This window comes from Vidua chalybeata, chromosome 15 (genome assembly GCF_026979565.1).
Source record: "Vidua chalybeata isolate OUT-0048 chromosome 15, bVidCha1 merged haplotype, whole genome shotgun sequence".
In the NCBI taxonomy this organism is placed as follows: domain Eukaryota; kingdom Metazoa; phylum Chordata; class Aves; order Passeriformes; family Viduidae; genus Vidua; species Vidua chalybeata.
In genome coordinates this window covers 17,829,763-17,856,723 of record NC_071544.1, presented here as the reverse complement: position 1 = coordinate 17,856,723, position 26,961 = coordinate 17,829,763, and the positions used below count along the sequence as shown (strand labels likewise).

The following is a 26,961-nucleotide window of genomic DNA, read 5'->3' as shown; positions in this document are numbered from 1 at the left end:
AGTTTGTTTAGCACAACTCCATGCATGCTGGTTTGTTGCTTGGGCCTTTTTTCCTTTTTTTTTTTTTCCTTTTCCATTTGGTATGCGTGGCTGATCAGACATCACTGGGGAGTGTTTATCCCACAGTACAGCATCAGCTTTAAGCAACTACTCAATTATTGGTATTAAAGGAAAGAAAACTGGAGGGGAGCTGGCATGCTCTAAAAAGTAAATAAATAAAAATAAAACTTCCAAGATACAGCCTAGATGAAAAATCGAGTATGTGGTAGCAGGACCCATACACAGGCAGTATGGAAGGAAGTATTTAAATGTATACAAAAGCTCCTTCGTTCCCAGGGGTTAGAGGATCAATCACTGTGGGCTTTTTTTTTTCCTTCCTAGCATTACTTAAATGTTATGCACAAAAATAACTTGGTTGCTGGGTAAATTTCTAGAATTACATTTAAGCTGAACTCAAGTTTTCGCTGTGCTCGGTATCGCATTTACCTTACATGGACAAGAAAATTCCGAGTGGGAAATACTCGGCAGCTTGTTCAATAACTGCCTTTAAAGAGATAAGAGTATTTGCAGTCAGACTTAAACGTACCTGGAATTTAACTCTAAGCAGAACGGCAGGAGGGCTGCTGGGAGGGGGTGTGGGTGGCTGGTTCCTACCTGTGGCCAGTGCCTTGGTGGCTGTGTTTCCTGGAGTAATGCGGAGGTGCAGCTGCTGGAGGAGCAGCGTGGCTGGGACAGGTGTGCTCGGCTGTGCCACCGAGCAGTTCTGCTTCCAGGGGAACACCCAGCTCTGTGTCTCCCTCAGCTGCTCTGTGTTCAACAGCTCCTTGCACGAGCAGCCTCCCCGGAGCAGGATTTGTGGAATCTGTTGGAAAATGGCCCTGCAAGTGCCTCTACAGAAACCCGGCATTTGTAGGCTTTTAATGAAGGATCTGGTTTAACGTTCTGGGTTTTATTGCTCTGCTGACAATTGGATCCCCAGGGTGTTCCCACCAGTCCCGGGGCTCTCCCTGCACGATATTTGCTCCATTTTCCCATGGCTGGAATGAAGTGTGCGAGGATTCCTTCTTTGTTTCAGGAAGACAACTTCTAGCTTGCTTTCGTTCTCAGTTTCTTTCATAGATTTTGATTTCTGTTGTAAATTTTTTTTTTTTCTTTGAAGCGTTTAAAGCAGTTTGTAATGTAAGAGATTCAGAAAAGAAAATCAAAATCTGTGGCTAGACTCCACCTTGATACGTGAATATTGAGCGTGTCTTACCATTTATTTCAACAGACTAGATTGTGCTAACCTTTGGCATAATTCGTCCAGTTCTGTGTTATGTTCAGTTTGTTTCGTGGGGTTTTTTTTGGGAGTTTATTTCCTCTGTTCTCACTGTATCTTTAATGATAATCATAAACTTTGTGTCAAAGTAAGAAATGTTTCTGCACTGGGGAGGAGGCTTTCAGGGACAGTTGAAATAAGCAGATTCCCCCGAGGTAATGCCAGTGTCGCTTTTGAAGGTAATTCCGAGGAGGTGCTGCCCGGGCAGTGCTGTGCAGGGCTGGGCTGTGCAGGGCTGTGTCAGGGTGGGTAGCAGGAGATGTGTGCCCGGCCCTGGGGAGCTCGGACACCAGCGGCGTGTCCTGTGTGTGATCCTGGAGGGATGGGAGCTCCTCTGGGCTGTGAACGTGGCAGAGCTGCTCCTGGAGCAAAGGGGCAGGCAGGGGGAGATGTTTTGGGCTGTCTGAGGCAGTTTGGAGCAGGGGGAGATGTTTTGGGCTGTCTGGAGCAGTTTGGGGCAGGGGGAGATGTTCTGGACTGTTTGGAGCAGGGGGAGATGTTTTGGGCTGTCTGGAGCAGTTTGGGGCAGGGGGAGATGTTTTGGGTGTCTGGAGCAGTTTGGGGCAGTTTGGGGCAGGGGGAGATGTTTTGGGTGTCTGGAGCAGTTTGGGGCAGGGTTTGGGGCTGTCTGGAGCAGTTTGGGGCAGGGGGAGATGTTTTGGGCTGTCTGGAACAGTTTGGGGCAGGGTTTGGGGCTGTCTGGAGCAGTTTGGGGCAGTTTGAGGCAGGGGGAGATGTTTTGGGTGTCTGGAGCAGTTTGGGGCAGGGCCTGCAGTGCCCGGGCTGGCGCTGGGACTGTCCCAGAGCATCCCAGCACCAGCTGCCTCCTCCACTGCCCAGGGTTATCCACTCTGGGGCTTCAGCATTGACATTCTTGCTTCCTGCAAGGTCATCTTACATTTTATTGCTTCCTTTTTGCTGTAAGATAATGGATTTTTTTTCTTCTTTATGGAATGTGTAAAGAATTTCGAGGTGGCTCCTAGTTGAGCTTTGCATAAAAATGCATTATTCACAACTTTGTGGAAGCCGTTCTTGCTTCCCAAGGATTTTTATACACTTCAGCTACAAAATCCAGTTCTATAAACAGCATTGTTTGGGTTTGCTTTATTATTTTTATTCTATAGCATTCAGGCAAGTCCATCTTCCTTTTACAGTGTTTGAGGTATTAATGAACCCGGGGTTTGAAGCAGGAGGTTTTTTTCTTTTTGAACCTCGCCAGAAATATTTGGTCTAAACTGGGTTAGTTTAAGGTGATGTATTGTGGATTTGTTTGTTTTTCTTGCAAAAGACTTAACAAAATTGGCATTTGTTTTAGAAACAAAGGAAGGACTCTCTTGCCAGGTTCCCGTGGTCTGGGTTTTTTTTAGGTACTTAATTTGAGAGGTGGAGGCTGGGATTTTGAGAAGCTTCAGTTTCCAGGAGGAAATACTTTTTGGTATTTGCAGAATTATTTGTCTACTAATAACATATTAATTGTAGACTGAACATAGGGGAAGAAAAGCTGCAGTTCAGCCCTGGTGTTCAGGTTGTGTTTAATCTGCCTGTTTAATGGGAAACCTGGAATGTCCCTTTCTGTCCACTCAGGCTGGAATTGATGTCATGCCATTTCTGAGTGGTTTTGCTCCTCCAGGTAGCCCAGCAGGCTGGCTTTAATGAGACAAGTGATAATCAGGCCCAAGAAAACCAATCAATTTGCAGTGAACTGCAGGAGGGATCCGGAAGTTAACAAGCAGAATGCAAACTTCAGGGATTTGATTAATGGGAATGAATTGGCAATAATCAATAAGCTGCTGTCTGTGGAAGAGCCAGCTGGTGCTTGTGCTGAGCTGCAGCTCCTCAGACTCCAGGTCTGAGTGGTGGGGAGGCTCAGGACAGCTTTGTCTGGGATCGCTCAGGTCTCCCCCCGGAGCGAGCGCGGTCCGTGAAGAAGATGGACAGAATGAACGGGAGGAGAAAGTGGGCTAACAGACATTTTACCTTAGCTTGTCCTCAGTGGCAGTGAGACAGCAGCTGGGAGAGGAGCAGATCGCTCTGCAGTGCTTTCCTGAAGGGCTGGAGGGTTGCTGGCGTCCGTCTCCGATGGGATGTTGCTGTGATTTATTGCACAAACCCAGGGAAAACCGTTCCGTTTCAAGGAAATGCTTTTAGCAACGCACACTCGTGGGGCCTTTGTGTGGTATATACATTAAATCCTTCGCTCAGCTCCTATTGCTCTGACTTCCTGGAGATGTGGCTTCTTGTGGGGGGAGCGAAGGATGCTGAGAACCAGCCCAGCAATGCAGGGTTTGCTCCCACAGCCAGAATTCACAGAAACTGGGCCCCACTGGCAGTGTTATGGCTTCTCTTATTACAGTTGAAATCATTCCTAGTACTTAAGCTTGTGGGGGATAAGGATCATTAAGGAAGTTTAAGAAAGGGCAAGAGCTGAGAGAAGCCATTAAAGAGGAGGAGAGTCTGGAAGGAGGAAGCGTTTTGCTGGTCGGTCCCAGTCCAAAGCCTTGCTTCCAGAAGTTACTCTTCTGCCCTTCTACCCTTGACTCTTCAGCTGGGATTCTTCTTGGGCTCAGGTGCTGTGAGAAGGAAGGGGAAGAAAGGGATCGCTTGCCAGCAGTGGTAAAGGTCAGTTGTCTGTTTGTCTTGCCGCTTTGTTTCCCTCGGCTGCTGGCCAAGGCCGGTGGCTTGGCAGGGCTGGATGCAGTGCTTGCAGTGCTGCCTGACTCAGCAGAGTATAATGGATGGGACATCCGCTATCGGGGCTTTTTGAATCATTCTCTTTTGATATAAAACCCAGGCGTGGTGTTCGGAGTGCTCAGGGTTCCAGTCGTCCGGGTTGTGATTTGTCAGCCTAGTGTAATACTGTTCTGGGGGGGTTGGCTCTGGAGGTACACGGCAAAAATCCCGTTCTTCTGGCAGAAAGGGGTGAATCAGGAGTGTCCTGCAGAACGTGCTCTGAAAAGGTAACTGGATAAATGAGAGGTCATGTAAGATGTAATCCACTTCTCCCAGTTTTGGCTGATCCTTCCATCGAGTTCATAGCCAAGGAGGTTGCTGTAAGTCCAGTCTAAGTGGTTACCTTCCGCAAATTTATTTCTCCCGACAATGATCTCTATTTTAAACTTAATTCTGGCTTATAAAACAACCTTATTTTTGTTGTCCATACAATTTTTTTTTAAATTTATCTCCATGGTTAAACCCCTTGTACTCTCCTGCTGCCAGTGAAGGCAAAGGTGTGGTTGAATGAGTCCTACTCACGAATCTTCCCAGAAATGTGAAATACAGGTATCATCCAACTCCTACATTGTATATTTACCATGCTAAAGATTACTTTTACAGAGGGAGCAATTTATCTCGGGGGAAGCAAATTTCCCTTCTTCCTTTGATTATTGCTGCTCATTCTGGAAATGAACAAGTGGTGCATATTCTGTGTGTATATGTAACTGCAAACTGGAATTATTTCTGCACTTTAAAAGGTTCCCAAGTCCTCTTTGGACTAGCATTCATTTTTGGGGTAGTTGGAGCCAGCCCGAGGTGCTGCTGCAGTGTCATGTATGCATTCTGCAGAGTCCCCATGGCATCAGTCTGGAGGAAAACAACCTCCCAATAAAATCCTCTTTTCAATCCAAGTTACGGGCAATGGGAAAAGCTTTGTAGAGCTGTAGCTACAATTACCTTGGGTTTGTGCTGTTAAAATAACTGTGAGTGTCACCTCTGGTGTAGAGAAATGAACTTGGAAATGCCTTTGTAAAGTGATCAGCTTGGAACTCAGGAGCACAGAACAAGTGTGCGTGCAGCAGGGTGGTTTCTGGGCAGAGCACTTGGATGTGCTGAGTGCTGTGCACCAGACCCTGGGAGTTTGGGTTAAGCTCTCTTTGGTTTCCCAGCCTTTGTCTCCCAGAGTCTCAAGTATGCAGAGATTTTAATCTTATTTACTGAAGAATTAATGTGTGGCACTGTTGCATGTACAGATGATTGTTCTGGTCCCAGGGATTTTCCGGCTGATTCACTGGAGTGTGAGATCCATTGATAACCATTTGTAACAGGCCCTGTAGTGGGAGATCCGCTGGTGCCCTTCTGTAACACAGCCTTTGCCTAAATGGCCAAGGCCCTAGCAGAGCAGGAGTTAATCCTGTTCTCAGTGCTGGCTTCTGGAAATACTGGTCAGATGCTGTCAGTGGATGGCCTCGTCCCCCTGGGACAGGAGTGAACCAGTACAGCTGGAATAGATGACACACGCAAAAAAAAGAATAATTTCATCTCATTGTCTTGGCTCTGACTCCAGAGCAGCTCTTTTGGGCTATCTGTGGGAAAAAAAAACCCAAAACACACAATCCATGGTTTCTTTGCCCCTGTGTGAGGGTGTGACCAGCTGGGGCTGTGGCATTGCTGGTCACCTGCAGAGGGATGTCAGCAGAGGGTCACCTGCACGGAGGGAGCTCCATCCATGGGTTGGAGCACTTGGTACCCCAGACTGGAGGGCTCTGGCCGTGCAGCTCTTGCTGCCTGAGGGCAGGAGAAGCAGCAGGTGTGGGTTGTCCAGTGTATAACCAGTCCAGCACCCGGGTCCTTACCGGGCTGTGAGTAACTCTGTCCCCAGAAGTGCAGGGTTGGGCTGGGAGGACAGTCCAGCACAATTACTGTCTCTCCTGGGGGTTTTCCTCCTTACCTACCTTCACTCCAAAGAAGATGTTGTGCCTGTGCCTCCCACATCCTGGCCTGACTCGGCTCCCACAGACCTCTGCCATGATGTTTCCTGCTGGGATTCCATCCCTGCGTGGAGCAGTGTCTCCCTGGGCTCAAGCCGTGCCTGTAGTGCTTGAAATAGAACTACAGAGCACTCAACAGAGGATTTCCCTCCCTCTCCCGTGGGCTGGCCCGCTGGCTGTGTCACCTCCGTGTCCCAGAGGTGTCTGGCAGGAGCAGGAGCAGCTGCAGCTCCTCTGGCTCAGGGAGCCGAAGCCTGGAGCTGCTTTGGAATGCAGGGGATGGAGATGAGGTCAGGTTTTCTCACTGCTTGTGTGTGAAAGGCAAGTTTGGACTCCAGGACATGGTGTTACTTACCCAGGATATCATGTAGAGTTCTATAATCCCGGTGCCTTAAATCAATAATCACCACAATTGTCTGGATTTCTGGAGGAAATTGTGCTCTTCAGAAGTCATCTTGACGTCGTGTGCGGAGAGTGTTTCTGTACCAGCCCCCTGCCTTTTCATTCCAGCCAGTGCCAGTGGGTCACCATTAAACCTCCAGCTCCCAGCCCATGCTAAATCTTCCTAGAAAATGACAATCCTGATGTATTTTGGAAATTAATATCCCGCAGACTGCCAGTACTTTGCTGTGGGGATGCAATATCATACACAACTTCCCCTTTTTGACCAAATACCTTGGGTTTTGTGACGTTGGAAATGCAAAAGTACTGTTGGGGAAGGGATTCTAAAATAATGATCATGTCTTTCTTGAATTCAGTTCACTGCTACTGTAATTTAGTAAAGAAAACGAGTTTCATATTGGATTTTACAGTAATACATTCTTCATACTATTTGTAATATGTTTGTACAGTTACTGTGTGTCAGAAAGCAGCTGGAGATCATCAAATTTCTGCACCACGGTCACACAAGATTTAATATGCAACTTGTGAGCAGCAGGGCGCCATTTACTCTTGTGTTGCTTTATTCAGATACTTCTTATTTCTCGTTGCTTTTATTTGTGTAGCTGAGTTTAAAGCTAGCGAATATTGCTCAGGATGGGACTTCTTATAAGGAAATGAGGGCACAAATGAGTAGTTTGCCTCAAAATACTACTTGAGAAACTCAGAAATGTGCTGTAGAGTCAAGGAGGAGCAAATCATGAAGTATCATTGAAGTCTGTCATCTATTCTAGAAGCAAATAATGGAAGTGATTTCATAGCTTCCTGGCTTGGTTTGCTTTTTTCCAAGAAACCTGGAAAAGGTCCTGTCATTGTCCCTACCCAGAAAATCCCTTGTGGTGCACTTCTGGGTGCAGCAGGGACTTCAGTCTTGTCTTGTTAGAAGCTTTGCAGGCAGGGGTGATCTGGGGGGTTTTTGGTGTGTGCTCCTGTCCCTGAATGTTTGAATCCCTGTTCCTGCTGGCAGTTCTCGTGGAAGGTGGGTGACCTCTTTGCTCACAAGTGGGCAGCAGCTTGGCTGCGTCTCACTGGTGAGAGGGATGTGAAAGCAGCACATCTGGGGTTACAAATTCGGTGACATTTTTACAAAGTGAGGTTCTGCCCTCGACTGAGACTCCTCCAGGCATTGCACAGCTGTGTGAGCTGGGTATGACAGGGGAGGGCTTCCGTGGATCTCTTCCTTCCCAGCTGACAGTGGGAAGGCCACGGCTTCGTGCGGCGTGTGTGCACCTGGCCTTGCTTTGGGCTTCAGCCTGCGAGGTGTCCCCTCACCTTCCCTGCCCTCCCAGGCTGCTTCGAGAGCTCTCTGCGGGCTTTGGGGTTCTCGGGGATTTTTACTGCCAAGCTCCAGCAGGGCCGCTCTGCCCTGAGCCAGGAGTCTGGAATGGGTGACAGAAACGAGCAGCTGACGCGGGTTATTTTTGCTCTCAGGGCTGGGAGAGCCTGCTCAAGGTGTGCTGCTGTGTAGGGATGCAGCACCAGGGCCTGGGAGGGCTCGGCGTGGCCGGGGAGCTGTGCCAGGACCCTGCTGCCGGAGCGCGTCCGACACCGCCGGGCCACCGCGCTGGGCTGGGCTGGGCAGGGGCTGGGGGGCTTTGGGGGGCTGGGCTGGGCTGGGGGACCTGGGCTGGGCTGGGCAGGGGGACCTGGGGACCCTCTGGGGCACTGGGGTGGGCAGGGAGACCTGGGCAGCTTTTGGGGGGCTGGGGTAGGTGGGCAGGGGGAGCTGCAGGAGCCTCTGGGGGAGCTGGGGAGCTTTTGGGGGACTGGGGGAGTTGGGGGGCTGGGATGGGCAGGGGGACCTGGGCAGCTTCTGGGGGACTGGGGTGGGCAGGGGGACCTGGGCGGGGCAGGGGCTGGGGAGCTTTTGGGGGGGTTGGGCTGGCCAGGGGGACCTGGGGACCCTCTGGGGCGCTGGGGTGGGCAGGGAGACCTGGGCAGCTTTTGGGGGGCTGTGGTGGGTGGGCAGGGGGAGCTGGGGAGCTTCTGGGGGACCTGGGGTGGGCAGGGGGAGCTGGGAAGCTTTTGGGGGGCTGGGGGAGTTGGGGAGCTTTTGGGGGACTGGGGTGGGTGGGCAGGGGGAGCTGCAGGAGCCTCTGGGGGACCCGGGGTGGGCAGGGGGAGCTGGGAAGCTTTTGGGGGACTGGGGGAGTTGGGGGGCTGGGGTGGGCAGGGGGACCAGGGGAGCCTCTCGGGGTCTGGGGTGGGCAGGGGGAGCTGGGAAGCTTTTGGGGGACTGGGGTGGGCAGGGGGACCGGGAGAGCTTATGGAGGAGTTGGGGAGCTTTTGGGGGGCTGGGGTGGGCAGGTGGGGCTGCAGGAGCCTCTGGGGGACCCGGGGTGGGCAGGGAGACCTGGGCAGCTTTTGGGGGGCTGGGGTGGGCAGGTGGGGCTGCAGGAGCCTCTCAGGGTTTGGGTGGGCAGGGGGAGCTGGGCTGGGCTCGGGGGCTGTGCTGAGCTTGTCGCTGGTCCCAGCTGCGGTGTGGCTGTGCAGGAGGGGCCCTGTTCCGATGGATGCCCTGCCAGGAAAGGGCTGGGGGATCTCCCCCATCGCTTAAAAATGGGATGGGGGGGGAGGTGTGAGTACCGCTGTAATGTATTAAACTCGACATTTTAGTTGTGGTTTCGGTAGCTTTTCAGCTGGTCAGATGCTGTGAATTCAGAGTGATGTATTTTAAACTAACACACCCATCCACAGGCACGCTGTCCATTGCTGTGTACCCATAGATTTTTTCCTCTTGCTTTGTTTTTTCCCCTCCCCTAAGAGTTTCTGTTACCTTTCTGAAGCAATAACTTCCTAAAGCCATCAGCAAGGTTTTGAATTAATCCATGCTGAAAACGTGCACGTTCTGCGTGCACATGTGTGGATTTGTTGTGCAAGAATGCAGTTCAGGCTTGTTAACTTCAAAAACAAAAACCAAAACTAAATAAAGAAAAGAACTGGCAGACTTGATAGTTTCATGTGGATTTCAGTTCGCATGTCGATATTTCAATTTCCTACTACCCGGCTGTTGTTTTCTCTCTTGTGCTTTTTTTCTGTGGGTTACTTTTGCTGCCAGGGCCTTTGATGGTTTATTTTGCCTGTTGAATTTCTCTTAATCTTGTGTTCCATATGAATTACTCCCAAATCAATTGTGCTGTCCTCATATGAGGATGATGTAGGTATAATTAGACTTTTTTTTTTTATAAAGGACTCTGCATCTTGGTTCTCTTAAAACGTGGACTAGATTAGAACATAAGCCAATATGAAGAAAAACAGTTGTATCTGAAAGCAGACTTTAAAAACAGCTTTAACAATTAGAAATCTTAAACTTCGTTTGCAGAATAGTTTTTGGGTGCTGAAGATGTACGGAATTGAATTTCACTCCGTAATTTCAGTAAGATAATACATGTTTATCACCTGGTTATTGAAACAGTAGCATGCTGGGGGATGTACTGCCTGTTGGTAAGGATTGGCAGTGACCCCAGTGATGGCACTGGAGTGGCCTTTGGGGTTCCCCAGACCTGGCTTTTATTAAAAGGTCATTTCCAAACAGAGTCATTTTGGTTGGAAAAGCCCTCCCGGACCATTGAGTCCAAGCTGTGCCCAATCCCCCCTTGTCACCAGCCCAGAGCACTGAGTGCCACGTCCGGGTTGTTTTCAGTACCTTACTGGGATTTCCAGACATGAATTAAAAATAGCTTGTAGGGAATGCTCTTACATCTTTGCCTTTTGATTAAAAAATGACGTAATCCCATTTGGGGGAAAAGGAAGACTTGTAATGCTTTTGGGGTTATTTGCTTTGACCAAACAATCCTGATAAGGTGCAGGTTTAAAGAAAAGTGAAGGTTAAATTTACACTTTTGTTTGAAGCAGCACGAAGTGTAGCCGTGGTCCTGGATCACAGATAGGCTCTCCCAGCTGGACCAGCACCGCTGCTTTAATCCATATTTCAGCAAAGGCTTCTCTGACCTACTTTGTCCTAGCCCAGCCCAGGCTTTTGAGAGGTCCCTTGGCCACCCTGACTGTGGGAGAAGTTCTCTGGTGTAGGGTCCGAGTCCTGCTCTGGTGTGAGTTCCCTCGGTTTCATTTTCATGTCGCTTTACGAATTCTGCCCTTCCTGGACACGTGTTTCTGCTAAGCCCCGCGCATCTGCCATCTTCTGAACTGAAAAGGAGGCTTCTCTGACACCTTCTTTTTCAACAAAACCCATCTAACAAGTTCTGTGCTGTCTTGGTTTCCGTAGCTGGAGAAGACAAGTCTGTTCTCATGCAGTGCCAGGTGATTTGCAAGTTCTGTGCATGATTTGATAAAAAATCTAGTGCTGAAACTCCCTCGTCTAAAATGTAAGTGTTGTAAGAACTTGAGTGCTTGGAATTCTGTATTATGAGTAGCAGAGCATTCCTTTTTCAGCTCTTATTGAAGGGAGCAGTTAATATTAGGATGCCTGCACGACAACATCCTGAGTCATCGAGATACTTGACAGCTACTTTCCAACCAGAGCAACTGGTTTGACAAATGAGCTTGGACTTACTTTATCACTTTAAAGATAAATCTTTAAAGACTCTTTTAACACGTTAAAGGTTGGGCCATGTGATATTTTATTAAATAACAATCTGGAGGTTTCTAAGTCCACTTATTTTAGTGCCTGAGCCTGTTCTGTGTTGCAGATGAAAGCCCGGCCGAGTCGCACGGCATACCAGTGGGGAGGAGGAAGTGACTGGGTTTCTATTCCTGGCTGACCCCAGCCTCGGAACCGAGGAAGAGCTTTAAAGGAAATGCAGCATTCAGCTCTCTGAGTCTTTACAAGTATTCATAAGTGCTACCAGCACTGGCTTCCTGCATGCAGCGTTTCAAGGCGTGGACATCTTAAAGCTGTCCTAATTTCAAAATGAAACAGGGGTAGCAAGGGAAGCCCTAAAATTCATGGAAATAGCAAAACTTGCAGTCCCAGATTTTATCAAAGACATCCAGACCATCCTATTTTTACCTGGCAGGCAGCTCTGCAGGCCCAGGCAGGGTGGAAGGAGGTGGGTGGGAAGGGATGGCCCGAGCCCAGTGGGGCTGCTGGCACACGGTCTGGGACCCTTCAGCCTGGGCAGGGAGAGTTCCATGGGGTCAGTGCAGTGCCAGCAATCCCCTGGGCTGGGGTGGCTTTGCCCAGCAGAGCTGGAGGAGCTGCCAGCCCTCAAAGGTGTCTGCAGTGAGCCAGCACCGTGATGGGAATCCTGGAGCACCTCGAGCACTGCGGGTTGGGAGCCCAGCTCTGGCCCTTGGCAGAGGGGGAGGCTGTAAACCTGTAAGGTCACTGAGCACGTGGAGGCTCTTGCGAAAGAGCTGTCCTTGCTCCTGGGAGGAAAACATCCCCTCATCCAGTGTCCTGGCCTTCTCGGAGGCTGTCCATGAGCTGGAAGTCCAGTCGACCCGAATAGATTGGAATTGCTTTTTCTCCTTCCTTCAAGAGTTGGACACGATTCCTTGCCAGAGGCCATTTCAAAAGAAAGAGCCCAACAACTCCCCCAGGCTGTCATGGAACTGGAAGAGCAGTTTTTTACGGGCTGGAGAGCTGGGCAGTGGGGCAGGATTTGGGGGTGCCTGGTGAGGCTGAGGAGTGGCCGCTGGTTCCCTGCGGGTCACTGAGATGTCTGGCTTAGCTGATCCTGAGCTATTTTGGGTGCTGAGTGCCAGCAGGGAAAGCTCTGCGAGCACAGAGGCGAGCAGGGAGGGAGCTGCAGCTGGAGATGTAGGGCTGTGGGCCTGGGGAGCGTTACCCGTGCGCTGCTTGCACAGGACGGAGCTGGGAGCTGCCAGCTGGGACTCAGGAAGGATTTCTGGCTTGTCACTGATCCCCTTGGGACACCCTTAGCTCAGAGTGCAGGTGGGTGAGGTGTTTGTCACCAGGGAGGATGGAGGAGCAGCTGTGGCTGTGCATCCCAGCACTGCCCCTTCCCTGCTGCCTGCTCCTGGAAGGGCTCCAGGAGCTCCTGACTGGTACCAGATCTGCTCTCGATGGGTTTGGCTCCAGTGCTTAAGAAATTGTCCCCAGACCCCACCAGATAAGCAGCCAAAATGGAGGGGGACAGTGGCAAAGCCAGGGTGGTTGCAGTGATGTCCTCCTGCACAACACTTCTGTCCTTTCCTCGTTCCTGATGCTGGGATATTCACATGTTTGTGTATTCCCCCCACCCCATGTGTTAAATTCCATATTTCATTTTGTCTTGAAAATTTCAAATAAATCAAGGTGATTATAGGAAACAGGCTCTGCCAGATGCTGCCTGGGAAAATTCCTAAGGGCTTGAAAGCCATCCTTCACTTCTTCCATGCTGTACTCATCGTTCCAGAGACATCCAGGAAATTAAAATCTTCTATTATAAAGATGGGTTACTCTGTCATGCATATTACCACCAGGAGTTTCCCTGGCTGTCCCTGTCGTCCCCACACGCTTTGGATTGCTGTACCAGCACTGAGGAATGTTCTTTTCACTCCTGTGCTGCTGCCACGGATGTGTCACCAAAAGCAGCCAGACTCCAGTTTGGCAAAAATCAATTGTTTTCGCTAGTTTAATTTCAGGGAGATTGTAGTGAATAGAATGAATATCAATTTAATAGAATTAATACAAATTTGTGACTGAAATGTAATATTTTGAAGTATTTTCTACAAACAGAGCAAGAAAGAACTTTTAATTGTTCAAGAAAAATGAGAACTTTGCCATGGTCTAGCCATTCCAGTAGTTTATTTTTCTTTATAGAAATACAGATAGAACTCGGAGCTCTGCTCTCTCTAATCATTCTTTCCCAGGGAAGGTGATGATGTTTGTTGTTGCTGTGTTTACAATGTGCTGTGGGGTTCTGAAGGTGCATTAAATCCGGGGGTTTCCAAGGTGGGGAAGGGGCTGCAGGGAGGAGCTGCCTCTGTTGGGGCGTGCTTGGATCAGGCTGGGGCTGGGGGATCCCGGGGCTGATGCGAGGGCACAGATCCCTGCTCAGCCACTCCGTGTGTGCAGTACATTGTGTTACTGCTGTACATTTCCCAGGGTGATGATGAATCTCCACGCTTTTCCCAGAATTGTAGTTTTAGTGAACAAAGCTGTTCTCCATGCCGGAGCGGAGAATGGTGTTGGGAATCCTTCGCGTATTTCTGCCCTGAGGGGGTTTCTAATTCTTTCCAGTAGAAAGTCGTGGTGCAGATACTGCACAGCATTAATTGCTTGGACTTGGCCTCGCACAACATGTGAAAATTAACAGTAATACAAACAAGCTGGTGATGAGACGCTGCCCTGGGAGATGTTGTGTTAAAATGACAATCATTGGCTTCTCCAGCCCCGCTTTTGAAGACCTTTTTGTGCCCATGAGTGAGACCAGGCTGGGAGCAGATAATGGCTCTGTCCTCCATGGCAGCTGCTCTGCTCCAGGGCACGTTGCTTTGCTCTTATTTCTGGAGCTCAGTCGGGCTTTCAGATCACTTCCAAAGCAGTATTTTTTTGGTTTAAGTCAGTCTTTAGGCAGTGGTGTCCTTGCTGTAGGATGCCACAGTTTGTGCACAGAAGTGGAGGAGCAGAGCTGTGTCACTGCACACTGGAGCAGTTCCTCCAGGAAGAGCTGTTCACTGTTCTCACTGCCCTGGACTACCTGAGGTGCTCCTGTCTCTTGGCCTGAGTGCTTGAATTCCTTTGGACCTGTTCTAAGCAAACCTGAGGCTTGTTGCTGTTATTTTCTGTTCACGGAAGATCTGCAGAACGTTGTTACTTTCCTCTTTCTGCAGGTGGCTGAGCTGCCACCTGCCTTTATTAATGCCTTTGCAGCATCATGCTCATCAAGCTGCTGCTCTCTGGGGAGGGGCTGTGTCTCTTACCATCCTCCATCTCAAAGAGTGGAGGCAAATATTTGAAGATAATTTTGTAGCACTCCAGCACTGACACATTCACCTTTTATTTTGGATCCCTGAGCTGGTGAAGTCTCTACTTTCTGTTTTTTTATTATTGCTGGCACAGTGAAGACAGGATAATGGAATGGCTTGGGTTAGGAGGGACTTTAAAGCCCATCCAGTGCCACCCCTGCCATGGGCAGGGACACCTTCCACTGTCCCAGGATGCTCCAAGTCCTGTCCAGCCTGGCCTTGGGCACTGCCAGGGGCAGCCACAGCTTCTCTGGGCATCCTGTGCCAGGGACTCACCCAAAATCCCATCCAACCCTTCTCTGTGTCAGTTTAAAGCCTTTCCCCAGGCCCATGTGAAAAAGGAAAGTGCCTTTTGTCTCCTTCTAAGTAACCTTTTGCCAGTCCAAATTCAGTTTTCAGGCCAGTCAGTCCGGATTTTGCAATTGCCTTTGATAAATAAGCAGTGTCTGGGTTTGCATTTGACAGGACAGGCGTGTCAGAATTCACTTGGTGAATCCTTTTGCCCAGTGAAAACTGCTTCTTCACCCTAGTGATGCCTTTTTCTGTTAAATCACCAAGTGTGATTATATCTCTTACCATATGCAGGTACATTTTAAATTTTCTGTTATGAAACTTGTATTTGCTCAGATTAGAAGGCAAATATAGAAAGTCTGTATTTGATGTTTAATATTTTTAGAGAAGTAGCGTGCTGGTTTTGTCTCGGGGTAGACATGCAAATGTAAGACAAACACTTTGAGTTACAGGTTGGAAGGCTGTTGGTCAGTCCCAGCCTGTGGGACAAGATTAGAGTGTCTGGCTGTGAGAGATGGTCAAGGACCGAGTCTTTTTCTTAACAAGCCACGGGTTTTGTAACTGTCCACATAAAGGCAGGGAGAACTCAGCCACCATCCCCTGCCAGCTCCTTATCAGCTCTGCTGCAGCCTGTGCTGCTGGAATCACAGAGCAGGATTAGCTGGGGCTGACGTGCAGCTGCAGATCCAGCCCAGCAGCACCTGGCATCAGGCACCCTGTCTGGGATCAGGGACCCTCTCCCTGTCTGGGATCAGGGACCCTCTCCCTGTCTGGGCTCAGGGACCCTCTCCCTGTCTGGGATCAGGGGCCCTCTCCCTGTCTGGGATCAGGGGCCCTCTCCCCATTTGGGCTCAGGGACCCTCTCCCTGTCTGGGATCAGGGACCCTCTCCCTGTCTGGGATCAGGGGCCCTCTCCCCATTTGGGCTCAGGGACCCTCTCCCTGTCTGGACTCAGGGACCCTCTCCCCATTTGGGCTCAGGGACCCTCTCCCTGTCTCCGCACGCCCACGGAGCCCCCCAGGCTGGCCAGCAGCAGGAGCCCTGTGCTGGCCCTGGCTCCTGGAGCCTAGGCTGGCTGTGTGCAGTGAGCTGAGTTCAGCTCAGCCTGCCGGGGGGTGCTGGTGGCAGAGGAGGGTGCTGGTGGCAGAGCCAGGAGGGTGCTGGTAGCAGAGGAGGGTTGCTGGTGGCAGAGGAGGGTGCTGGTGGCAGAGGAGGGTGCTGGTGGCAGAGGAGGGTGCTGGTGGCAGAGGAGGGTGCTGGTGGCAGAGCCAGGAGGGTGCTGGTGGCAGAGCCAGGAGGGTGCTGGTGGCAGAGGAAGGTGCTGGTGGCAGAGGAGGGTGCTGGTGGCAGAGGAGGGTGCTGGTGGCAGAGCCAGGAGGGTGCTGGTGGCAGAGGAGGGTGCTGGTGGCAGAGGGGGGTGCTGGTGGCAGAGGAGGGTGTTGGTGGCAGAGCCAGGAGGGTGCTGGTGGCACAGCCCCTGCTGTCCCTGCTGCTCCCAGAGCTGCTCCCAGGCTGGCTTTGGCAGCAGCCGCTCCCGCAGTGCTCGGGGTCAGCAAGGGGCTCAGCCCAAAGCTTCCTGCTTTCTGTGGCTACAAGGGAGGAGAAACTGCTTGGAGAAGCCACTGCTCCCTGCTGGTGAGGGTCAGAGGCACTTCCCAAAGCCATGCCAAGGCTCCAGCTCCCCTGGCACATGGCTGCTGAAGCTGGGACCGGGACACCAGGACTGTGGCTCCCAAATGACGTGAGCGGTGAGGGTGCTGTGACAGTGTTCTCTGTACACTGTAGGACTTGGCTTGTGGAATATTTGCCAGACCCCATCAGCAGGGCTTTTCACTTGAATCTCAAGATTAAGATTGGTCTTAAATAACAGAGAGAGCTCTTGGAAGGAAGCAAACATCTGTGTTGTGTGTCTGCTGCAGGTTTGCATGTGCTCTGTACTTGTGCTTGCTCAAGGAGCACGGAATCCTGAGAGCTGGAGTTTTACATGGGAGGCATGTACATAGCAGCATTATTTCTCTATAATAATACAATTCCTGCTTGTTTCTAAATGCTCTTGCTGGTTTGATACGTAAGAGTTTTAATTTGACACTGGATTCTTTAATCACTGTATATATTCAGAAGTGAGTGTAGCAGCCACCATCAGTGAATATTTTTATTGTTGTCTGCTTTGTTCTTCCTTCCTCTCTGACCAGAAAACTTGGTTCTTTTTTGGATTTGGGGATGCACTCTGGAGTTATCAGTGGTTAGACAACAAGTAAACACGTACTGTACATGGGCTGCTGGCCAGCTGGCCCTGGCAGCCGGCAGCTCAGGACTTGCTTTCAGCCCCAGAAGAATGCCTGTTTGCTTGGTCATTTCCTTTCCTTTCAAGTACAAAAAAAATAAAACTTTTTTTCCTCCAATTAAATTGCTTTCCTGGCCTAAATATTGAAATTAAGGAGAGAGCTCCTCAGATATTTGGGCTCGGGCAATTTGGGAGGAAGCTTTTGAGTTTGCACAGAAGCCCTCACGAAACAGACGCTGGGCTGAGAAGTGACTGGGCTTGAAATTATTATTTTTTTTTTCCTCTTTCTTTGTGGGGGAGTTCAACACTGAATTTCTCTCCCTGGCTGAGGCCTGCATTGTCTGTGGCAGCTGTGCTTGCCCCCTGAGTGGTGTTGGGCCCACAGAGCCCTTGAGGAGCAGTGCCCTGACCCCCCATGGGCTGTGTCCCTGAGGCTGAGATTTTTCCCTGCTTGGAAAAATCCCCTTTCCTGCATGTTTTGAACTCCAGGGTGGGGAAGGCAACTCAGAACATGGCCTGAAGCACCCTGGGACATACCTGGCCTCAGTATCCTGGTGTTTTGCAGCACTGTGACTAGTTTTCATCCAGTATTTGAGCGATCACATTTCTGTAATGTGGAGTTAAAAATGTCTATGCTGTAAGCTGGAGAATAGTTAGACTGAATGCACGCCTGTAATTGATCTTTTTTGCTGATTATTATACTAAAGACCTGCCAGGAAATTTGCTTCCTTTCCCCCATCCCTTTCCTTCTCCCCTCAGAGTGTGCTCAGAAACTCCAAAACAAAATCCTTCTGCTGGGAAAGCCTCAGCACGTGAATCGAGGCTCGTGGTTGTGGCTCCTTCTTTGACCTGAGGAGGATTTTTTCAAGGGCACCAACACAATGTGTGTATTATTCCCTCCAGCTCATGCCTTCTTCAGCCTGGGATAGTGTATGGGCAGGTTTGGAAAGAGATGCCCAGGGAGGCTGGGAGTGCCCATCCCTGGAGGTGTCCCAGGAAGGGCTGGAGGTGGCACTCACTGCTCTGGGCTGGGGACAAGGTGGGGATTGAGCACAGCTTGATGACCTTGGAGGTCTTCTCCAGTTTGAGCAATTCTGTGATTTTGATGGCATCCTTTCACCAGTGTTACATATACCAAGGAGTTATTGTTGGATGCTGAAGTAAATCTGCTTTTGCAGGGAACTTCACAGTAATCCTTTCTCACACAGCAGTCTTAGATACCACCTCTCTTCTTGACTCTAGTTTGAGGTGAAAAAGAAATCAGAGGGTGCCTTGGCAATGGGACTGAAACAGCAGCACAGGTGATCTTGGGGTTAATTCACTTCTTCTACAGAACCCTATTTCCAACTTAATTTTATCTCTTCCTCTGATCTGTTGTCTCCGTCCACGTAATGCTGTTTTGCAATAGCAGTTGCATTTCTGGCAGCTCCTGGGCTGGTTTGGCCTCCTTGGGGTGACAGAGCTGCCTTGGCACAGCTGCAGCTGCCCCTGCTCGTGGGGCAGAGCTCAGGGGGAGGCTGGCTCGGAGCACAGGGATGTGTCTTCTGAGCTTCTTGAGAGGCTGCAGAAAGCCTGAGCAGAGATCCAGCATTCTGTAGCTTGGGAAACCAAAACAGCAGAGGGCTTGCAGGCGAGCGAAGGCTGATGATAGGAGCCACCTTCTTTTCCAGCTGCCTCCAATAAATGTCAAGTAAAATGCTTATTTTACACACCAAGGGTGTGAGGGAGTTTGCCTTTAAAAAGTGTGTAAAAACTTTCTTTTCGTATTGTAATTCAGGGCTGAATTTAAAGGCTGGTTTTGAAATCAGTAATACTTAGTGGAAACTGGTTTTGAGTATTTTGAATAGTTTTCTTCATTATTAATTTCCATTTGAGCACTTTGAAGCCTATCAAGTCCATTTCCCGTCTCCATGATCACATTGAGATTACTTGGTGGTTTCTCTGATCTTCTCAAGGCCTTGCTTTCTGTAAATGACTGTCCCTGTGGTATTTATAAAACTGTTTTTTTACTTGGTGGTGCTATTAAAAAATGTCGATCAGAAAAAGTGAATCTGGGAGGAATGAATTTGGTTATTTCTGACTTTGCAGCACTCCTGGGTGGCTCTTGCTGGGGGCAGGAGGAGGCTGGCACCAAGCAGGAGAGCAGTATCTATGGGTTTATTCCGTGTCTTGGGAGCACATTCCTGGTTACAGTCCCATAATACATTGAATTTCTGGACAATACCTGTCCGTACAAGTAGGGCTGTGCAGGTGAACACAGCCACAGGTACTCCCCTCGGGGCTGGTCCTTACCTCCTGCACCCTGGGAGCAGAGGGCTGCACAGGAGCTGGGATTTGTCACCTGGTGTTAGCATCGAGACGTGGAATTTGTTCCTTGCTTCATCAAAGTCCATAAAATATTTCAAGTTTCTCTTACAAAGCTTAAAAACACTACCAGGTCATGGTTTGAGGTTCAACCTAATCGTGAGATTTAGTTGGTAATTTCCTTTCAAATACAAAAAGCCAAACTTTTTTCCTCCAATTAAATTGTTTTCCTGGCCTAAATATTAAAATTAGGGAAAGAGCTTCTCAGATATTGGGGCTTGGGCAATTAGGAAGGAAGCTTTTGAGGTCTTGGAGAAAAGGTCATGCAGATCACAGAATTCCAGAATCACTGAGGTGAGAAAACACCCCCACCACCATCGAGCCCCACTGTGCCCCATCCCCACCAAGTGCCACCTCCAGCCCGTCCTGGGACATCTCCAAGGGGGCTTGGATGGGGATTCCAGCCCTCCCTGGGCTGCCCCTTCCAAACCTGTCCATGCCTTATCCCAGGCTGAAGGAAGCAGGAGCTGGGAGCAATAATCTTTTCTTTTTCTTTTCTTTGTGCATCATTTTAAGCCCATTTTCTCTCCCTGGCTGAAATCAGAAGTGCTGCTTTGTTCTTTAGCTCTTCTGCACACACATTTCTCAGCCCAGAACAGATTTTCTGAGAAAAGACAGATTCTCTTCATTGTCAGCCCTTAAGTGAAGCTGAAGGAGAAGTGCCAGATGCTGCAGGATTTGTGATGAAAGTTCCAAGACTAAGCAGTCCAGGGAAACACTCATCACTGTCTCCTTGGGAAGGCCATCCTGCTTATCTCCAGCACCAGCTCCAGCTGAGATGAGGAGCTGCAGCCTTTTGCCTGGATCTGGTATTTCCTCATGGATTGTTGCAGGGGAAAATGGGCTGAACTTGTGATTTTTCCAAGCTTTTTGAAGCACCACAGCTTCTGAAATACAAGAAGTAGCAGCAGTAATGGAAGCTGGTGGGTCTGCTCTTGTTGTGTTATTATTTACTGTATTTCTCTCATGGTGCTTCCTGGGTTTTTCTTCCAGAACCAGCTGTAGGTTCCACATGCAGAATAGGGTAAGAGGAAGATCTGTGTTACAGGTAGGAAAAGCTGTAGGTAATGACGGCGTGTTCAGCATCACGAATAAGAAAATACAAAACTTAAGACATTCCTTCCTGTCACTTTGATGATAATTTATATTCAGGCGTTGGTTAATCTCATCTAAATTCAGACGTGCTGAGGACTCAAATTTAAGAGCATAATTATCCATAGTTCAGTTTTCTCCATGAGGCAGTGGGGAGGAGAAACAGGCTTGGATTGTTCTTGGCTGCTCAGTGTTTCTCTGTATTGCCAGGTAAGTGTTCATTATAGCCATACTTCTAAAATTAGTACTTCTTTTGGTTCCTGAAGTGAGATGAAATTAATTTGGGGGGCAAAAATGACTCTCTGTATTTTTTTTTTTTACTATATTGTTCTTAGGAGGTGTTGGTTCTTTTATTTTTCATTTTCTGTGGTGGTGGTTTATTTGTTAATAGTCTCAATTATACTTTACAGATTGGACGTTGAGACACTGAAATGTTATGACTGTATCCACCATGCATGATCCAGATGTTGTCTTAACTTTTAACCTGGTTTGTCTCTCAGCCAGATCCTTTATTACCTTGCCACGAGTAGATTGGATAGTGGAAACTTCCCTAGGCAGGGTGGAAAGGAAAAGCCCCACGTGTGGTGGGATGACTCCATAAAAACCAGGAGCTCCTGTTCTCCTGGGGATCTCTGGGGTGGCCCCATAGCACCAGGAGCTCCTGTTTTCCTGGGGATCAGTGGGGTGGCCCCATAGCACCAGGAGCTCCTGTTCTCCTGGGGATCTCTGGGATGGCCCCATAGCACCAGGAGCTCCTGTTCTCCTGGGGATCTCTGGGATGGCCCCATAGCACCAGGAGCTCCTGTTTTCCTGAGAATCAGTGGGGTGGCCCCATAGCACCAGGAGCTCCTGTTCTCCTGGAGATGGCTGGGATGGCCCCATAGCACCAGGAGCTCCTGTTCTCCTGGGGATCAGTGGGGTGGCCCCATAGCACCAGGAGCTCCTGTTCTCCTGGGGATCTCTGGGGTGGCCCCATAGCACCAGGAGCTCCTGTTTTCCTGGGGATCAGTGGGATGGCCCCATAGCACCAGGAGCTCCTGTTCTCCTGGGGATCTCTGGGATGGCCCCATAGCACCGGAGCTCCTGTTCTCCTGGGGATCAGTGGGATGGCCCCATAGCACCAGGAGCTCCTGTTCTCCTGGGGATCTCTGGGATGGCCCCATAGCACCAGGAGCTCCTGTTCTCCTGGGGATCTCTGGGATGGCCCCATAGCACCAGGAGCTCCTGTTCTCCTGGGGATCAGTGGGATGGCCCCATAGCACCAGGAGCTCCTGTTCTCCTGGGGATCAGTGGGGTGGCCCCATAGCACCAGGAGTTCCTGGTCTCCCAGGAAGGGCCAGCACAGCAGATCCCACCTGACACCCCACAGGTCCCACCTGACATCCCTGCACCTGCAGCCACAAACCTGTGCCAGGTGAATCCCTGTCCAAACAAGGCTTTATCTGCAGGTTCAAGCAGAGCCCTCTCCTCACAAAGAGTTAAGTGTGCAGTCAGAGCTGGGTTTGTTCCTGTTGCAAACGTGTTTGCCAGCGTGACCTTTGTTTAATGTTTCTCAGACAGAACATGTAAGTGACATAAGAGCAGTTGGACATTGTCAGACGCGTTTTAGCCTGGAAATACAGCGATGCTTTGGTCATACATGTATTTATTGCACCTTAAAAATACTCCTGGGGTGGCTGCACCTTCTGGGGGCTGTTCAGAGCCTGGGTGGGAGCGCTGTGCTGGGGAGCCAGGCTGGTCCCAGCCTCTGCTCTCGGAGCCCTGGCTGTGCTGATGTGTCTGGGATCTCACGTGCTGCTTCGCCCTGAACCACTGTTAAAAACAAGGAAAGATTAACCACTTTGCTGTTTCCTAAAGGTGGTTTGTTCCGGGGTCAATTTCTCTAAAGCCCCACGAATCTGAGAGAAGCTTTTCAAGGGTAGAAAAGCTGTTTTTCTGAGGGAACCTCATCCCAGCAGTGGAGTTGGCCGCGCCATTGGATCAGCATCTCTCAAAGATGCAGTAGCAGTTGAAGTTATTGTACTGTTAAAGCAAGACAGAAATGCTTGTTGAAACCAGGATGTTGTGTTTTAGATAAAAGCCCCTCCATGTGCTTTCCATTTGTAAACTGAAGGCTTTGTGAATGTCAGCATCCCCTGTTATTTGGAAGCTTGTTTGGTGTGTGTGATTGTGCCTGTATGGGGTCTGCACCCTGGGAGTTTCAGTGCTGCTTTGGTTTGTTTCTCTGGTACTTGCTGCTGAAAAAGCTGATTATGAAGCTGAGACTGCGGTAAATGAAGTTGTACCCCAGTGAAGTCTTCTCATTAATGTCTGATTGAAATGGATCTTTTTTTTTTTTTCTTTGCTTTATGTTAATATTTTTTAAAGGTGGGATTGTTGGATTGACTGATCACCTGGTGGGTTGAAGGAATTGGCTGATGAACTTTCATTTTTTCCTGCCCTATCCTGAGTCTGGCTTTGTCCCTGCTACACTCTTTTCAGGTGCCCATAGCTTTGAAACCTTTCCTAGCTGCAGCTCAAAGAGCATTTTTTGATATTTTTATATAGTTTGATTTCATCAATAATATGGGAAACAGATTGCCATACCTGTTCTGTCACCTCCTGTGTCATTATGCTTATGTAAGGACTTAGGGACTAATACATAGTCTTAAAACGGAATTAAACACCTGTTTTCTTCAGGTGCTGAGTAGAGTGAGCTCACCCCCAAACCCAGCATGCAGTGAATTCTGCCTTTCCCACATTTCAGTAGTAAACACCCAGTAACTCTTCTGTAAGGAATACAACAGCTCTCTTACTGGAACAGTCTTCAGATGACTTCAAAACCTGTTGCAGCTGTGAATGCAATGTATACTCCATTGAGTAAATCTTGAGTAATGACCACAGTTAAAATGCTTGATCTGAGCTGTTGTGACATGTTCTAATTCAGGAAAAGAAAAGAGTTTCCCAGCTGGAAAGTTTTTAATACTTTTCAGAAGGAATGTTGGGGTTGCTGCTGTTGGACACTTGCAGTGAGCCCAGCCCCGAGGTGCTCTCGGAGGAGAGGGATGGTGTGGAGACCTCGGGGTCTGTCTGTCTGTCTGTCCCTGCCGTGGTGGCTGTGTGAGAGAGGTAAACAGCCCATTAATGAAGTTTACAGATGGAGTTTAATTGGGAGGGGTTCCCAGTGCTGCTCAGGAAGAGAAAATACACAAAGAGGCAGAGACGAACAATGTGGCCAGGAAACAGTGCGAGGTTCAGCGAGGAAGGAATAGAGCTTCCTTCAGCTGACAGGGAGGGGAGAGGACACAGGAAAGTGGACAAAATAAAACCAGAAGCCCAGGAGAGGGAGAGAAGGCAAGAGCTAAAAGTATCATGGGGGGGAAAAAAGCACACCACAAGGGAGCCCAAAGCCCCAAGGTGAGAATTGCCTGTAAAGGCCGGGTGTGGGCAGCAGGAGGGATGTGGTGAAACATCTTTATAGTCTTGAGTGTGTGACATGGTTGCCAAGTGGAAATAAAAGCAGGTAATAGCCTACTGTGTGTGCATGTTATAGCAGAAATTGTATCTGTAATTGCTTAACAGTGTTGACAAAAGTAATTACAGCACTCTACTGGATAATTCAATAAAGTTGACTTTAACGTGCCTTGGAAATTACATACAATATGCATGTCATAGAGGTCTGGGGTGTTACTCCTTGCTTGGCCTTCTGAGAATATTACACAAGTTTCTGTGGCTGATTTTGTGTCAATAAGCAAACTTAGGACGTGCTTTTCTTCCTGTTCATGCGGGGAAGAGTGGTTTCGTATTTGTTCTTTGCATCCACTGTGTCAGGGGCCAGTTAAAGTGAAGTGAAATTGTGTTCTGAAGGGTGGCAAAACTCATTGTAAGAGTTTGGGAGATGGTTTTTAAACAGATTCACTCCATTTTAAGCTCTGTTGTGTAGACACCCTGATCTGGATATGAAAGATAAAATGCACCAAGAACTAAATGTGGAACAGGAAAGAAAAGCTTTTTGTAGGGTTTGGGGGAGGCCTCGGCCTCTCCCTCAGGGCCCTGAGCCATCACCGTGCTCGCCCGTCAGCAACTCTCTGATTTTTATGTCATTTTTAAGGAATTTTGAATTTGCTCCTTGTCTTTCCTGCAAGAATTCCCGTTCCCTCAGTAAGATGGTAAAGAAGAATCTCTACCCTTTGAAGTGACATTAGTGCTCATGACTAACTGGGGAACATAATCCACACGGGCTGGGGCTGCACCTGGGCTCGGGCCCGTGGCGCTGACAGCAGCGTGCAGTCGTCATCCTTGTGAGTAAGATCTCAAAAGCATCACAAGTATTTCTGTCTTCCAGCAAAGTACCCAGGATATGATGTTTTTATTGGTTTTTGTTTGTTTTTCACGCTCTTGGAAGCCGTCACGAAAGCTGATTCCGTCCTGGCGGGTTTATTGTAGCAAAGCCCAGCCTCCCTTCCCACTGCTCATTAAAGCCAGCTCAAGCTCCTCCTCGGCGATTTCTTTAGCTGGTGATGAAAATAAGTGGATATAACAATGAATTTCCCTCTCAGGAGATGAAAACGTACTGAATGCATACCTGAAATGAGCGTGGAAACACAGTGAGTTTAGTAAACAGTTTGAAAACAACAGGAATGAACCTTCAGTACAAATTCCTGTTGGTAAATGCAAATTATCTGTGTAACAAGCTCACTTCATGTCACATCCACGTGGAAACAAACCACTACAGTTCATGGGCTTCGCTTCTGCCAAACAGAAGGTGTTTTCCATGCTGAAGAATAACTTCTGGGGGTTAAATCTTTTCATTTTCAGTTGTAGGTTGAGCATTGGCTGAAGCAAATGACCAGTGTGCCCAACGCCCATCCAAAATTTCAGGAATATTCTGCTGTTAAAAATACAGTTCTCCTTCACCGGTTGATTTATTTTGGGGGAAAATGTTTGCTTTCCTTCCTACAGATATTGGGAATATCACAGACATGTTTTAAACCACAAGAGGATTGTGATTTTTTTAGTAGTTTCTGCTAAAAGCAATTGTCATTTAAGGAGAGCATTTTTCTTGCTTACATGCCTTGTTTAAACTCTGTTTTGGCCGCTTTCTTTTTGGTCCACTGGTGTTTTTTGAGCTTCTGGACTTCTGTTCAAAGTTTAAAGAACAATAACCAGTCAAATGTAAAATAATGTCAATTGAACCAACCGATGACTCAACAGTCGACCAAGTCATCCTGGCCCTGCACCAACTGGACCGAGGCCAAAGCCTAAAGTTGGCAGCGGTCCCCGTCCCTGTTCTCCGTGGATCTGCACTGAAGCAGAGCCCGGAGTGCAGCACGTTGGTTAACATTCCATGCTGGAGTGCTGCACGTGTGAATGTGTGCCTCCCATTGAGAGAGCCCGTGCCGGGGAGGACCCCTCGTGTCCTGCAGGGCTCCCTCCAGAGGGACGGGGAAACGGGGAAATGGGAAATGGGCTTTGTGCTCTGAGGAATTCAGCAGCCTCAGTTGCTTCAGTGTCACTTCCCCTCTGAACAGAGCTTCCTGGAAGGGCTGGAGGAGGAATGAAGGAAAAGGCATTCCTTTCTGCTTCTCTTGCCCCCTCTCCATCTTTCCCTTCTCCTCTCCTTCTTCCTGCTCTGTTAAGGTGCTATTTCTGCTCTGTTGTTTGTGTTTGAGTCACATTACTTTTAGTTTCTTTCTTTATATTTCTTCTGATTTTTGTTGTTGTAAAGCAGGAATTAGCTCTGTAGTGCAGCTAAAAGCATGAGCTGGTGAATAAGTCTGTGTGTCCACGTTGGTACAACTCTGGGTCCAGACCACTGTTCCACTGGCAGCAGGAGAGTCTTGATTTTATTGGGTTTTTTCAGAATAGGAGAAATGAACTTCCAAATTTACAAGTCGAAATTTATTTATATCTCGATGGTTATTTGACTGTGGAAGGACTATACTGCAGCTTTGAGGCTTTTCAGCCTGGAGAAGGCTCCAAGGGACCTTGAAACCCCTTCCAGTGCCTAAAGGGGCTCCAAGAGAGCTGGAGAGGGACTTTGGACAAGGAGTGACAGGACAAAGGGGAATGGCTTCCTACTGTCAGGGAGAAGGGCTAGATGGGACACTGAGGGTGGGGAGACCCTGGCACAGGTGCCCAGAGCAGCTGGGGCTGCCCCTGGATCCCTGGAAGTGTCCAGGGCCAGACTGGACAGGGCTTGGAGCACCTTGGGATGCTGGAAAGTGTCCCTGCCCATGGCGGGGGGTCTTTAAGATCCTTTAAAATCCACGTCATTCTGGGATTCTGTGATTCTACTGCAGTTTAGTTTAATCTTTTACTGCCTTTCTTTCTCTATCATTAATATTTTTCCATGTATGTTAGAATCAGCTTTCCAGATGCCTCTCTCCTTTCCTAGCAGCATCACTTTGGCAGCCTGCACACAGTCCTGTGATTGACACGAGCACTGGACACGGCTCACGCTGAGGTCATTAATGGAACAAGTCCTGTTTAATATTTTAAGTTCAGTTCCTCTGCTACAACATTAATGTGTGCTGGAATAAGGGGTCAGATCCGATCTATGCTGACTGTGGAGGAAGAGCCAAAATGCTGTGAGCTGCTCTGAGCTCATGAATCTC

The 26,961-nt window shown here is 49.0% G+C and overlaps 1 protein-coding gene across 4 annotated transcripts in view; it reads left to right on the top strand.

Moving 5' to 3' along the window:
* The window catches only part of NR3C1 (nuclear receptor subfamily 3 group C member 1), a 68,339-nt gene that overhangs the window by 3,224 nt on the left and 38,154 nt on the right, over positions 1 to 26,961 (top strand). Inside the window, exon 1 of one of the 4 annotated variants that reach the window (XM_053956378.1) lies at positions 23,706 to 23,761. The exons of the other annotated variants lie outside the window; for them this stretch is intronic. The gene's annotated coding sequence lies outside the window, so the exon portion shown is untranslated. Of the gene's footprint in view, positions 1 to 23,705; positions 23,762 to 26,961 lie in introns of those variants that run through there. 4 annotated transcript variants of the gene reach the window in all.